This window comes from Lithobates pipiens, unplaced genomic scaffold, assembly GCF_037356315.1.
Source record: "Lithobates pipiens isolate NorthernLeopardFrog02 unplaced genomic scaffold, aLitPip1_a1.2 Scaffold_3, whole genome shotgun sequence".
Lineage (NCBI taxonomy): Eukaryota > Metazoa > Chordata > Amphibia > Anura > Ranidae > Lithobates > Lithobates pipiens.
Window position 1 is genome coordinate 118,066,616 of NW_027507790.1, and position 14,073 is coordinate 118,080,688.

Here is a 14,073-nt window from a genome sequence, read left to right on the forward strand (position 1 = left end):
GGCCTGTTGTTCCCCTGGAGAGCTGTCAGACACATGTCTCACACTTATCCATTCTGCACCAGTGTTGGTGAGCCTCTGCAGGTCATTACAAGTCACACTATCACTTTGATACTCAATATCATTTAGCTGTGGAGCTGTGGACAACACATCTGCGATGCCAGTGCCCTGAACTGTTTCTTCAGAGGGGAGGGCAGCAACCTTTGCAGGGACCAGGATGCCCTCAACCACCAGCAGCTCTGCGATCCCCCTGTCTGGCATAGCAGTTGTGTCCACACCCTTGTTACTTAAGTTAGCCTTACCCAACATGGCTAGCAATTGTTTGGCCCAGCTGTCCCAGTCCATTGTGGTTCCACCATGGGTGTTCCACAGCGTTGCATCACCTGCTGTAGAAAGCCGCACAGAAACCTGGGATTCATTAGCTTTAACTGCACATTCCTCACTTCTATATACATCATTTTGTAACACCACACTTTTATCAACGTTGCATTGGGGTGATGCTTCACCTAAAGCTTGGTGCAGCACACCATTTTGAACACCTTTTCCTGGTGGCACTACAGACACATTCAGCTTTGTACCCTCAACTTTTGCAGGCTGAATTAACCCCTTGCCTACTGGGCTACGCGTAGGGTTGTGGGGCTGCGCCCACACTCTCTCACTGCGTGGCCCAGTCGTAACATTACAGGAAACACTTTTTTCAGCATTATAATCACCAATCACATCACATTGGCCAACACTATTGTCAGCATGACCATCAATATTCTCATTATGTGTTGACATAGCTACTGCTTTTGTGGGTTGTCTATGAGCCACCATAACCTCTGAGCAACTCTTCACAGCACCCGCTCTCTGTAAAGGGGCACTTTTGCCTATTTGGGCAGCTCCATAGCTGACCTGGGAAACTCTCTGCTCTAACACTGCAAGCTCCTTGGAAGTTTCCCTGGGCAACCCTGCAGCAGCTGTCACTAGGGAACATGGTACCAGCACTGTTTTGGTCACCCCTAGCTCAATTTTCCCAGCCATCTGCTGGATCATAGCAGGCATATGCAGAGTCCCCATGTCCTTTTCAGTCTTTAGCCCTGCGTCTAGTTGGGCTTTACGCTGCGCCTCCCCACTGCTCTGGGTAGCACAATGCAGAAAGTCTATGTCCATTTGTACTGCGGATCTCCCCACTGGACATACTCCCACTTCACTGGGTTCAGCATCATAAACTGAAACAGTCTTACCAGTTCCTGCAGCTGATGTCATAGCCTTCACTTGAGTGTGTTGTCTCACTGGTGTGGTGTCTCTATAGGCTGACTCCCCCATGTGGCCATGGAGCAAAACTGCAGCCTTTCTGAACCCACTGACGCCCCCTGTAGGTAACACAAGATCCTTGTTGATAGGGGTAACTGCAGACTTGCGCTCCAAAGCTGGTTGGCTATAACTCATGCAGGATTCAGGCTGATGTACTCTCCTTTCGGGACTGACCCCTTTGCCTAAGCGGCCATGACAGAAAACTTTACGTTTCTCTGGATTTCCAAAACCTAGGTCTTCCGGCGACACTTCTCCCGTCCTGGAGCATTGCTGGTGGCCCGTGATACGTTGGAACTCTCCTCTAAGAAGGATTTCCTCTTTAAACTTGCTGTAGTCATCCTGGTCCCCATCCATCAAATGGTAAACCGACCGGAACTCTATCCGCAATAAGGTTTGCAGCAGTTTTGGCCACCGGTCCCTAGGCCATTTTCTCTTTACAGCAACTTTTTCAAATCTTACAAGGAAGTCTCCCACCTCCTCTGTAGGCAGCATGGGTTGCACATAGTCAGAGGCCAAGATCTCAGCCCCTTGCAGTGCACCCGACTCTTTGCGATTCCGCTTGAACCATTCATTCGCTGTCTCACATGTCACTGGCCCCTTTTTACTGGTCCTACAAGGTGGAGACATCTTCTCAGGCCATGCTGAGCTCACTTCTTGGCATCTCCTCCATGACTGGCTCTCACTTGTTGCCATTGGATACCACTTCTGAGGACACAGCTGATCACAATCATTAGTAGATGAGCTCCAGAATTCATCAACCTCCCATCCAGCTTGGTTATTCCACAAACATTCCTGTGACAAGGGGCAATGGGCAACAGCATGTCCCCACTCACTACAACTAATGCAGCGCAGAGGCCTCCTTGCGTCATGCTGTGGCACCTTTGGGCTCAGGCTGCCAGGAACAACATCCTCTTTCACTTCTCCTTTAACTCGGGGTGACATGATCAATTTACCCCAGATCACAGCGATGTCAGACTCAGACAAATTCTCTGGTGTGGCTGGGGCATGTGGTGAAATACCCTCTAGCCACAATAGCCGCTCCCTCCTTGCAATCACATGCACACAGCGGCTTGTAACAGTTCTCAGCAGAGAAAAAAAAAAAAAAATCTGATGTTTGATTCTTCCTTCACAGGTACACAACCCGCATGCAACACAGTCCATCAAATAAACGTATACGCAATGCTGTTCGCCTGGCTGCCACACACAGCTAGCAGTAGTTCCTGATGCGACTCACCATGGAGCAAGGACCCGGATTCCACCGTCTACATGCCCGCATTCTCCACCACTTGTGACATTGGGGTGATTAGCTCATTTGGTAGATGCATTTTTTAGTCCACATCAGTCAGGCGTGTAGGGTTAAGGGCCTGGTAGCCCACGTTTATTAGAAGAAAACAAAATATTAGTCCATCCAGTAATCCCACGCAGGGGTCCAAGCTTAAATTAAATACAGCAAAATCAGAACGAAAATGCTAGCCCACCTGGCTACTTGCCCCGTCCAACAAACTGCTTGGACGCACACAGCTTCCAACCCTTCGACACACAGCACACGGCTCTTTGGACGCACACAGCTTTGAGTCCTTCACACAGCTTTGGACATGCACAGCTTCAAGCAGAAAGCTGCTCACACACCACCATCCTACACAAATCCCCTCGTTATATGGGCTGTGTGCAGCTGGGCACACACCCTGCTCGCTAGCCTCAAGACCCAGACACAGGGTTGGAGATCCCGTCCCACCCATAACTCTCAGGGATCTCCAAACTACAGAATCCCATCTGGAGCTAGCAAAACCTGGAGAAAACTGACAGAGCAGTTTTCTCCATTTAAACTCTACACTCTGTAGTCCTGCAGTCCGCAGATATGCAAACTCTGTGTCTCCTTTACCTCTAATTTCATAGGGACAGAGCCTCGCTCTGTCACACTATCTATATCTATATATCTATCTATATCTATATCTATATCTATATATCTATATATCTATATCTATATCTATATATCTATATCTATCTATCTATCTATCTATCTATCTATCTATCTATCTATCTATCTACACACACACACAGGGTGTATACAAAGAGTATACAAAGGGTGGGGGCAAGTAAAATAGTACAATGGAGCTGACAATATGATTTATAGAGAAAAACAGTCTCGGCTGTGGGTGTATATGGGGCCCAGGATTGAATGCTGAGGACGTTAATGAAAGCAAATATGCACGTGGGACACAAAAAGGTAAAAAGCTCAAAAAAAAATGACACAAAAATAAATAAATAATAATTTAAACAAAAAAAATAAAAAATAAAAAAATGGGTGGACCAATTCACAGATTAATCAGCCCTCTGATGGACCAGGGGACATAAATTAGGTGGGTAAGTGGGGTGGGGGGACTAATTAATGAGTATCCAACACCTGCAAGCAATTTGAGTGGGGTGGGGGGACTAATTAATAAGTATCCAACACCTGCAAGCAATTTGAGTGGGGTGGGGGGACTAATTAATAAGTATCCAACACCTGCAAGCAATTTGAGTGGGGTGGGGGGACTAATTAATAAGTATCCAACACCTGCAAGCAATTTGAGTGGGGTGGGGGGACTAATTAATAAGTATCCAACACCTGCAAGCAATTTGAGTGGGGTGAGGGGACTAATTAATAAGTATCCAACACCTGCAAGCAATTTGAGTGGGGTGGGGGGACTAATTAATAAGTATCCAACACCTGCAAGCAATTTGAGTGGGGTGGGGGACTAATTAATGAGTATCCAACACCTGCAAACAATTTGAGTGGGGGGAATAATTAATGAGTTGACAATCCATATATATCAATCCATATCTATATATCTATATCTATATATCTATATATCTATATCTATCTCTATCTCTATCTCTATATCTATCTATCTATCTATCTATCTATCTCTCTCTCTCTCTCTCTCTCTCTCTATCTATCTATCTATCTATCTACACACACACACAGGGTGTATACAAAGAGTATACAAAGGGTGGGGCAAGTAAAATAGTACAATGGAGCTGACAATATGAATTATAGAGAAAAACAGTCTCGGCTGTGGGTGTATATGGGGCCCAGGATTGAATGCTGAGGACGTTAATGAAAGCAAATATGCACGTGGGACACAAAAAGGTAAAAAGCTCAAAAAAAATGACACAAAAAAAAAAAAATGCATGCATTCATATAAAGGGGACATTCACATCATATTCCTGTCATGGATATTAAAAGTCATGATGAAATGAATACAAACATACAATGCATATAATGCATATAATGCAATATTAAAAGAACAAACTTACCTTCATATATTCCTTCTGCAGGACCCGAATAATGGCAGAACAGGTCTCTGGAATAATGATCCCCAGAGCCTGGGGGGAGATGCCTGTCGAGAACTTGAGGTCCTGAAGGCTTCTCCCTGTCGCCAAGTAGCGCAACGTGGCGACGAGCTTCTGCTCCGGAGTGATGGCTTGCCGCATGCAGGTATCCTGCCTGCTGATATAAGGGGTCAGCAAAGCCAGCAGACGGTGAAAAACGGGGTCCGTCATCCTGAGATAATTCCTGAAATCATCAGGATTATTCTCACGGATCTCACAGAGTAAAGGCATATGCGAGAATTGGTCACGTTGGCGCAACCAATTCTTTGTCCATGAACTCCTCCTCACCCTGTTCACAGACTGGGCTCGGGTCAAAGTATTAACCCCAACACCAAGCCCCAATATAGCACGAACTCGTTCCCGAGTACGTCCACTCTCCATGGCTTTGAAACGGTCGGCTGGACAGACAAGCTCAACTGAACGCACTGAAGAACAGCCAGACCTATGAAGAACGACCTGAAACCCAGAAACGAGCGGACCAGAAGCGCCTAATAACAGGTACAACTGATCCACGCGTACCGAAAGACAGATACAAACCTCACAGGTAGACTGCGCCGCAGTGAACGGACAAATTAAGCTGAAGTCTGAAAAGCGCGAATCGTCTCTAACCAAACTTCTACTAACGCAAAGTCAGCAGAAGGAGCCCAAAGGGTGCTTTGCTGTGTCTTGGACTTCCTATTTCTAGTCCCGTCGTACGTGACGTACGTCATCGCGCACGCTTTCAGCGGACTGTTCGTTCATCGTGTGTGGTCAAGTCCGTTCATGCTAATTTTGAGTGGACTGTTTGTCGGATTGTTTGACGAACAAAGTTGGGCGAACAGTCCGCCCGTGTGTACGCGGCCTAAGAGTTTTATATATTGCAGCAACATCCACACACATAAAACACCCAACAATTGAGGTGATTTATTCTTTCAAAGTAAATACACTTTTGCACACTGGTATACTGACTAGTATTCTAACATTTCTTCTTCCTCATTTTCTCTCCCCCACACAGCTAATGTGACCTTAGTGCTGACAGAGAGGACCAAGGAGGCTGTGCGGGTGCTCAAGGTTGTAATGTTGCACAATAAAAACCTGTGGTTTTATGTAACAAACAACAGGCTTGATCCACCTGCTGGCTTGTACCCAATTTTTGGGCTATTTGGGGCAATTTTTAGGCATTTGTCCAGGGCACCCCTAAAGAACCCAGAAGACACCCCATGGTGCCTAGGCACCCTGGGTGAAAAAAAGACTGGCATAGATTTTACTAACAGACAGCATCTACTTTTGTTGCTAATGTCATTGATACATGCCCCTCTGTGCAGTTGCCAATTATTGGAAATACTCACAATGCAACTGGCAAGCCACAGACTGTGTCATCTTTGCCTAAGCTATATGTCAGAGATCAGAGCAGGAAATGGGTGCTTCTTACTAAGAATTTGAATGCTCTTTGGTAATACTAACATATGTGCCAATAATAAAGTAAAGTGTTTTTTTTTTTTGTGATCTATATTACAGGGAGAATACATTGTGTGCTATGTGCTCTTTTGGAGAGACAGGGCAAAAAGAAAAGGTGATCGTGTCTTTATGTTGAAGTAATCTCAAAGCAAGTGTTAAATAGGTCCAAGTTGAAGTAGGGTGTGAAGCGAGTGTAAAGGAGGCCCAGGTTGATGGAGAATGTGATGTGGCTGAAGCATTATGGGTGGAACTACATATGGGTGTGTTTACTGCGAAGGTAATCATTGGGGTGTGTTATAGGCCTCCCAGTGTTACACCCCTTTCACACCAGGGCGTTTTGCAGGCACTATAGCATTAGAAATAGCGCCTGCAATCCGTCCTAAAGAAGCTGCACCATTGTGTGTAGTGTGAAAGCCAGTCCCGAGGGCTTTCACACTACAGCGGTGCGCTGGCAGGACGTCAGAAAAAAGTCCTACCAGCAGCTTCTTTGGAGCGGTGAAGGAGCGGTGTGTTTACCGCTCCTCCACCGCTGCTCCCCATTGAAATCAATGGGGCAGCGCTGTAATGCCGCTGGCAAAACGCAGCTATTGCGGTGTATTGCTGGCGGTTTTAACCCTTTCGCGTCCGCTAGTGGGGGGGGTAAAAGCGCCCCGCTAGCGGCCGAAATGCGCCGCAAATCTGGCGGTAAAACGCTGCTAAAAATAGCGGCGTTTTACCGCCGACGCAAAGGGCGGTGTGGTGTGAAAGGGGTCTTAAGGAGTAGGTGGAGACTCAGCTCCTTGCACAGATAGAAAGGGCTGCAAGGGCTAAGATGGCGATAATAATGGGGAATTTTAACTACCTGGAAATTGAGTGAAGTAATGGCACTGCAGGAACAGTTAAAGGGCAAAAATGTATAAACCTATTACAAGACACTTTTATGGTACAGTTCATTGGGGCCCCGGGTAGGAATGATGCTCTGGTGGACCTGGTAATCTCAAACCAGGCAGAGCTTATTAAAATTACTAATGTTCATATAAAAGAACATCCGGGTAGCAGTGACCATAACATGATTTAATTTAATGTTAGCTGTAAACAAGCTCATGTTGGAAATATAAATACACTTGAAGTGTTTCTTACCCCAACATTTCATATTCCTGATATGTGCCATGCTGTACCATGTACTTGTATGAAAAAGTATCCCGTTCTCTATGTATTGCTTCCTTTGTGTGAAATTATTGGTGTTCCTACCAGTCCATCTTCTTTCCTATTAAAAACTGACCATACTGAGCAGGAGAACACTGTGGTCAGTTCTCTAGCGGTGCTAGGGACTCAGCCTGCTCTCCTCCACTGATCAGACTTGTCCTGGCACACCTCCCCTGCACAGCTTTTCACTGGGAATCTTGGTGTACTGCTGCTTCTCCTCCGCTACTATGCAACTGAGGATAGAGGGAACAGAGGGTATATGATCACTATAAAAAACTTAAAAAAAGATTTGAATAATCAAAATTGAATAATAGAATTAATTATAAGAAATTATAAGCAAAAATAGAAATTCTTCAAAAAGACTGTATGTGAACACACAGAAAATATACCCATGTGGAATACGTTTAAAAGGCTAAAAATAAAACGTATGTGGCTCAAGTTAAAAAAGCTATGAATCAAGCTTTTCAAAAATATAAAAATGAAGGAACACTATCATAGTTTAAATATTACAAAGAATATAACAAATGAAAGATTGTAAAAGATAGTAGGACAAACCCCCCAACAAAAATCTTAAAATATATTAATAGTAAAAAGGTCAGGTCTGAGCATGTTTGCACTTTACATAATAATTTAGAATGGGTGACTGGGGACAAAGAGAAGGAAAATTCATTAAATACCTTCTTCAGTACTGTGAAATATATAAAAAGCAAAAATAGCTAAGATGATCCCACGCAGGGGATATGAGCAGTAAGCATATCATAGCGCAACTTAAGGATACACATTGAAAAATGTTTTGCAGAACGAACTGTCGAACAACAATAACTTTCCGGCTGAAACTGGGGATCAACTTAGGATGGCTTAGCTTAATTGCTCAGGGGTTGGGTGTGGAGCAATCCACAAAATTTTGAAAAAACAAAGCTTGGACTAAACTCATACGAAGAAACAGTAGAGGGGGGGATCAGTTAGAAGGGCCTAGGCTGGTCGGATGCAAATTTGGAAGAGCATAGGACCACCAGGGGCTCCACACCTTAAGGAATTTAGTGTGGGAGTCGTGAAGGATACTAGAGATCTCATTAATCATGAGAGTCGTTATGATGCTCTTCACCTCCACAAACGAGACAGCCGGCCTCTTGCAGGCCCTTGCTATTGCACACTTGCAGCGATATACAAATAGGTGGCCAATTTATGCTGTTAGGAGAAAGGGCCATGGAAGAGAATAGAAGACCGAACACCCTTGACCAGAATCCCACTATTCGGAGGCAGGACCACCAGATATGAAGTTCATCTCCACACTGACCACAGCCTCGAAAACATCTATCACTGTCAGGAATGTGCCAGTGCTGATGATGGGCACATGCGTGCGCGTTGACGCATGTGTGTGCGCACTAGCAGTGTTTGGCACCAAGGAACTTTTAAAAGTACCTCAGCTACACTTGTGTGGCGCTGTTTTGTCTGTAGCTCTGTACCTGTGTTACCTGAATCCATCCTGCTGATTGTTTACCGACCCGGCTCCGTCTGACTTCTCTACCTTCTCCAATCCAACCCAGCCTGCCCGACTCTGCCTATCTCTGCTGTGAACCGTTGCCGACTCCTGCCTGCCTTACCGACTCTACTGTTGCCTGCTGCTCTCATCCACCTGATTACCTGCCAACCCGGACCGTCTGACTTTGCTGTTGTCTGCTGTGTTCTTCTGCCTATTGCCTGCCTACCTGGACTGTCTGACTCTGCCTTTTGCCTGCTGTCTTGTGTTGTGGTGTTTCAGCCTTCTCATCCAGCTCCAGCAGCCGCTGTTCCTGCATCTCCTGCTGCTTCTGCCTGCTGTCATCTGCAGTCCAGCCATCCCTGGAGGATCTCCATACCGTTCCTGTGCCGACCACTACAACTTCCATAAGGGACTCCTGCCCACTGTGCTCACGAGACCACTGTTCCCATTCCAGTGGCTCCTGAACTAGCGCTGTAAGAGGTGTCTTCTCCTACAAGCCGGGCTCTACTATAAGGTACCTAACAATCATTGTATGATGGGTTTGATCTGACAATATGGGTTGGGACCCAATACCAGTAGAGGAGTACCTTAAAGGCTGCCTCCAGGGTAGCCGTGTTAAAGGAACATTTCGCTACACTAGACCAGGCCTTGCTCCAATCCTTCAAATTGATGGGGAATAAGTCTCGCTCCCTATTGGGGACATAACATAACGAAGTTGGGGTCCCGCATAAGTTAAGAGAGGAGTAAATTAAGGATATAGTACCAGGGGATCCTGTAGAGTGTAGGCATGTATTTTGAAAGGCTGCTTTCTGGTATGGAAAGGTGACATGGCATCTGAGTGAGGATATCCAGTGTCGCAATTGGAGATAACGAAAAAATTCCACTAGGGGAGCTTCACGAGTCTCTTGGAGGGAAAGGTGTGTGTTCCACGAAAGTGCTGGACCTGAGAGAATTCATGTGCAGGCCACCAAGAAAAGACATGAGGTTGTTCTAAGCTGGGGGGGGGGGGGAGAAAAATATTTTAAGCAAAAGACAGCATGGATTCATGAAAGACAGAAGTTGTCAAACAAATCTGATTTCTTTTTATGAGGAGGTAAGTAAAACCTTAGATAAAGGGGTGGCTGTGGACGTAGTGTACTTGGATTTTGCAAAAACATTTGACACAGTTACACACCACTAATGTGTAAGGTAAAATTGACCGAATTGGAAAGATCAGTTTGTAAAATATATGAGATATAAAACTGGCTAAAAGACAGAATTCAGAGAGTAGTGGTTAATGATTCTTACTCTGAATGGTCTAAGGTTATTAGTGGTGTACCCCCTTACTTTTAATATATTTATAAATGATATAGGGTCTGGGATTAAAAGTACCATTTCAGTCTTTGCAGATGACACCAAGCTCTGCAGTGAATTAATGTCCTTACAGTATGTTTTCAACTTACAAGCCAACCGCATTGCACTGTTTAATTGGGCAACTATGTGGCAAATGAGGTTTAATGTTGATAAATGTAGAGTTATGCACTTGATTGAATTTGCATGCATCATACATACTAGGGGGGAGTACAACTGGGGGAATCAAGATGAGCAAAATCCTTTTTTATATTAAGTGAGCTATAGACTCCAGAGAGAAAGAGATATTTCCCCATGTACAATCATAAGACCACATCTGGAAAATGCAGTTCAGTTTTGGGCACCAGCTCACAGAAAGGTCATCGAGGAACTGGAGAAAGTACAGAGAAGGGCAACCAAACTGATAAGAGGCATGGAGGAGCTGGCTATGGGGAAAGATTAGAGGAACTGAATTGATTGCCTCTTGAAAAGATGGTCAACTTGTATAAATACATATGTGGTCCATAAAGTGAACTTGGTGTTGAGTTATTCACTTTAAGGTCATCACAGAGGACAAGGGGCACTCTTTACAACTAGGGAAAAAGAGATTTAATTTCCAAATAAGGAAATGTTTTTTCACAGTAAGAGCTTTAAAAATGTGGAATAGACTCCCTCAAGTGCTGGTTCTAGCCAGCTCAGTAGATTGCTTTAATTTAAAGGCCTGGATTCTTTCCTAAATGTACATAATGTAACTGGATACTAGCATTTATAGGTGAAGTTGATTCAGGGAATATCCGATGGCCTCTTGGGAAATCAGGAAGGAATTTTTTTCCCCTGCTGGCGCAAATTGGATCATGCTTTGCTGGCTTTTTTTGCCTTCTTTTGGATCATCTGTGGGTTTATGATTATGTATATAGGATTGTATAGTTTTTTTTTTCCTTTGATTTGGTTGAACTAGATGGACTTATTTCAACCAGACTAACTTTGTAGAGAAAACATGGTAATCTAAGTAAAAATTCACAATTTACATAAAAGTTCTTTATGGAAAACTTTAAAGCTGAAGTTCGGGCACAAAAACTTTCATATAAATGTAGTGCCCTGGGGTTTGGTTAGGGAGCTCCTCTCTAAGTCCTTTGTCAGGAGTATCTACTGTGGCTAATTGCTAGGGATACTTTGATTTCTCATTTGGCCTGTTTGTACTTTCCTCTTCTACCACTAGGTGGCCAGGCACTTGGAGGTATTCGATTGAGAAGAACAACTCAAGGTCAGGTTATGGGTATATAGGGTATCTCAGCCAATGGGCAGGGATTTTGTTGGATGCCTTGGCCTGCTGGGGGAGCCTATATCTTCGGGGGAGGTCAGGTGATCCATGTTCTTGTGTGCCACCCGGACCGCCATCTGGCTGGATGTGTGTCGTTTGCCCCAGGCTTTTAGGCCAGAGATTAGGCCTATCCCGGGGGCATCAGGGTATCAGGCTGTGTGAGGGCCTATCCTGAAGTAAGAGGGCAGCGCAGGGTTGGGATTGCCGTCCAACCAGAAGTGACGGTTCTGCCATCCACTGACAGAACCTGTCAGTGGATGGAGGTAGAATGGAAGTTGTCACCATGAAGGGACCAATTGCCTTTACCAGGGATCACAGTGAGTAACTGAAGCAAGTACCAGAGCAGTATTTTCACCGAACTAGGTGGAGCATTGGGAAACTTCAGGCGGTTATCCAGTTAGGGACCCAACCAGTGGTTGGCGATGCTTGCAGAGCAGCCTTGTGTGCCAAGCTAGGGACCGATCCAGTCAGCAGGGGTGATCTTGAAGGTATCCGAAGTGCCAAGCTAGGGACCCAGCAGGGAAGCGTGAGTGACGTTTGAGGAAGATACTGCCGCAAAAGCCTTAAGGAGCTCATGAGATTCAGAGTAGTGACTCAGAGGGTCCAGTGAGAGACCAGGAGCTCAAGGGGGCTGAAGACCTACAAGGAGAAGTTGTAGTACAGCTGAGAGAACTATTACTTGAGTTAGGAACTGTTTAAGTACTGTTACCATAGGAGACTGCAATCCTGCACATGCAGAATGTAAATGGAAACAGTCCGATGGAGTCCACACACTATTGGATTATCCGACAACACGGTCTATCGGACATTGTCCATCAGAATGTCCGACCGTGTGTACAAGGGCTAAAAGAAATACACAGAGTACACCAAGATCCAAGTAAGAATGAAGCCTTGCCAGGTGGTACTTCACACTACCAGGTTAATGGAGGCACACAGACATAGGCCAGTGTGCTTTTAAATGGCAGGCTGTTTTTCTATTCCTGATTCTAGTATACAAGTATAGATTTTAAGCATGCTCTGTTTACAGCGGTACACACCAACATCTCCAGCTGGATTCTGAATAAATGTCTATGGCAGGAACAGAAGCCAGCACTGGCTGCATCTCTAGAACATATCATATGTACCAAAACAAAATACTTTCAACTTCTGTTATTTGGCTGCACTTCATTTTTTTTCTAAACAATTCTAAAACACTGCTTTGCATCAGGACGTAGAATACAATGATTTTAAGAGGATGACAATAATACAAGAATTTTAAAAGTGGACTTCAGATGCTTGACTATAGGCATAAAGACTATGTTCTCTTTAGGCCTCTAAAGCACATTCCTATTTCCAATGTCGCTAAGAGCTCCAACACACAGGGCAGGAGGATAGTAAGTCACATAGGCTACAAAAGTGTTGTCATCTAATGTACACAGCAGCTTATGTCTGGCCATGTCTGACTCGGCTGTGACCCCACTACAGAGCTCCAAGAGATCTCAGCAGTGTGATTCAGCATTTGAAGTCTGTGTGTATGAGCTATAACTTTACAATTCTGACATGACACCTGTAGCTCTTACCCGCAAAGGGGCTGCTGAAAATATGCTCAGGGCACCCTTGCTAGTGCAGAGACTGCCTGTCACAGTCACAACACATAGAGAATAAGAGAGGGGCACAGTATACTCCAAAACACTAGCAACAAGAAAACAGGACAGTCCCTAAGCAGAAAATCTGTGTGACAGCCTTTGCTGAGGATAAGAGGAATTGGCAATTAACCTGGGACTCTATATGAGCATTCCCAGTCCTTACAGCAACTTCTGGCACTTACTTCCCCAAACACATGTAGCCAAGTGACTGGCTAGAGACAGAGAGCCATTTAGGACACTGTGTTGCAGTCCTTTCTGTACTTGCAATGGACTTCAAATGAACACTTGCCTTCATCCACCAAAGGGAGCTGACAGGCAAGAGGAGTCTAGACTAGACTAGACTGAGACTAGATGGTTGGCAACATTGAATCATGGGATATATTTGGTAAAGAAACATTACTATGGCAGTTAATAAACTATTGTACTACAATTCTCACTGCAAGCCAGGTATAAAGGGAGAGAGACCTGTATTTTCACAGGCTGAATACTGAGGTATAAAAAAAAACAAAAAACAATGGACAGTTTGGGACTTTAAATGAGGCACGGGTTAGCGCCTCCATCCCGTTATTTGGCAAAATAGAAAGGAAATTGGGACTTTAAAATGAAGCGGCTGAAGTGTGGAGGTCAAGGAAAAAATAATTTAATTAAATTCATAATAATGTATAGTACAGAGTAAATTCATATACATACATACATACATGTACAGTTATTTGGCACAAAATATGTTTATGAAGACATCAAGGTGTATGTAAAGACACATCAAATCAAAAAGCATATGTAAACAGTAAATAGTATCTAGAGCAACAGCATAGCCCAAAGGTGCCTCAGGGCGACATATCCGGTACCTATGTTTATAATCGCATAATGTAAACGTAAATGTACTGAATTAATATTGGTAACAACGTCAGGACGTAGTAAATATCACTGTAGCATCCAATGTAGCTCGAGGCGTTTCGTGGATGTATTCCTGTAAAATGTATAGATATAGTAAACCACACTCTGTATAGAGGGGAATAGATACAGTA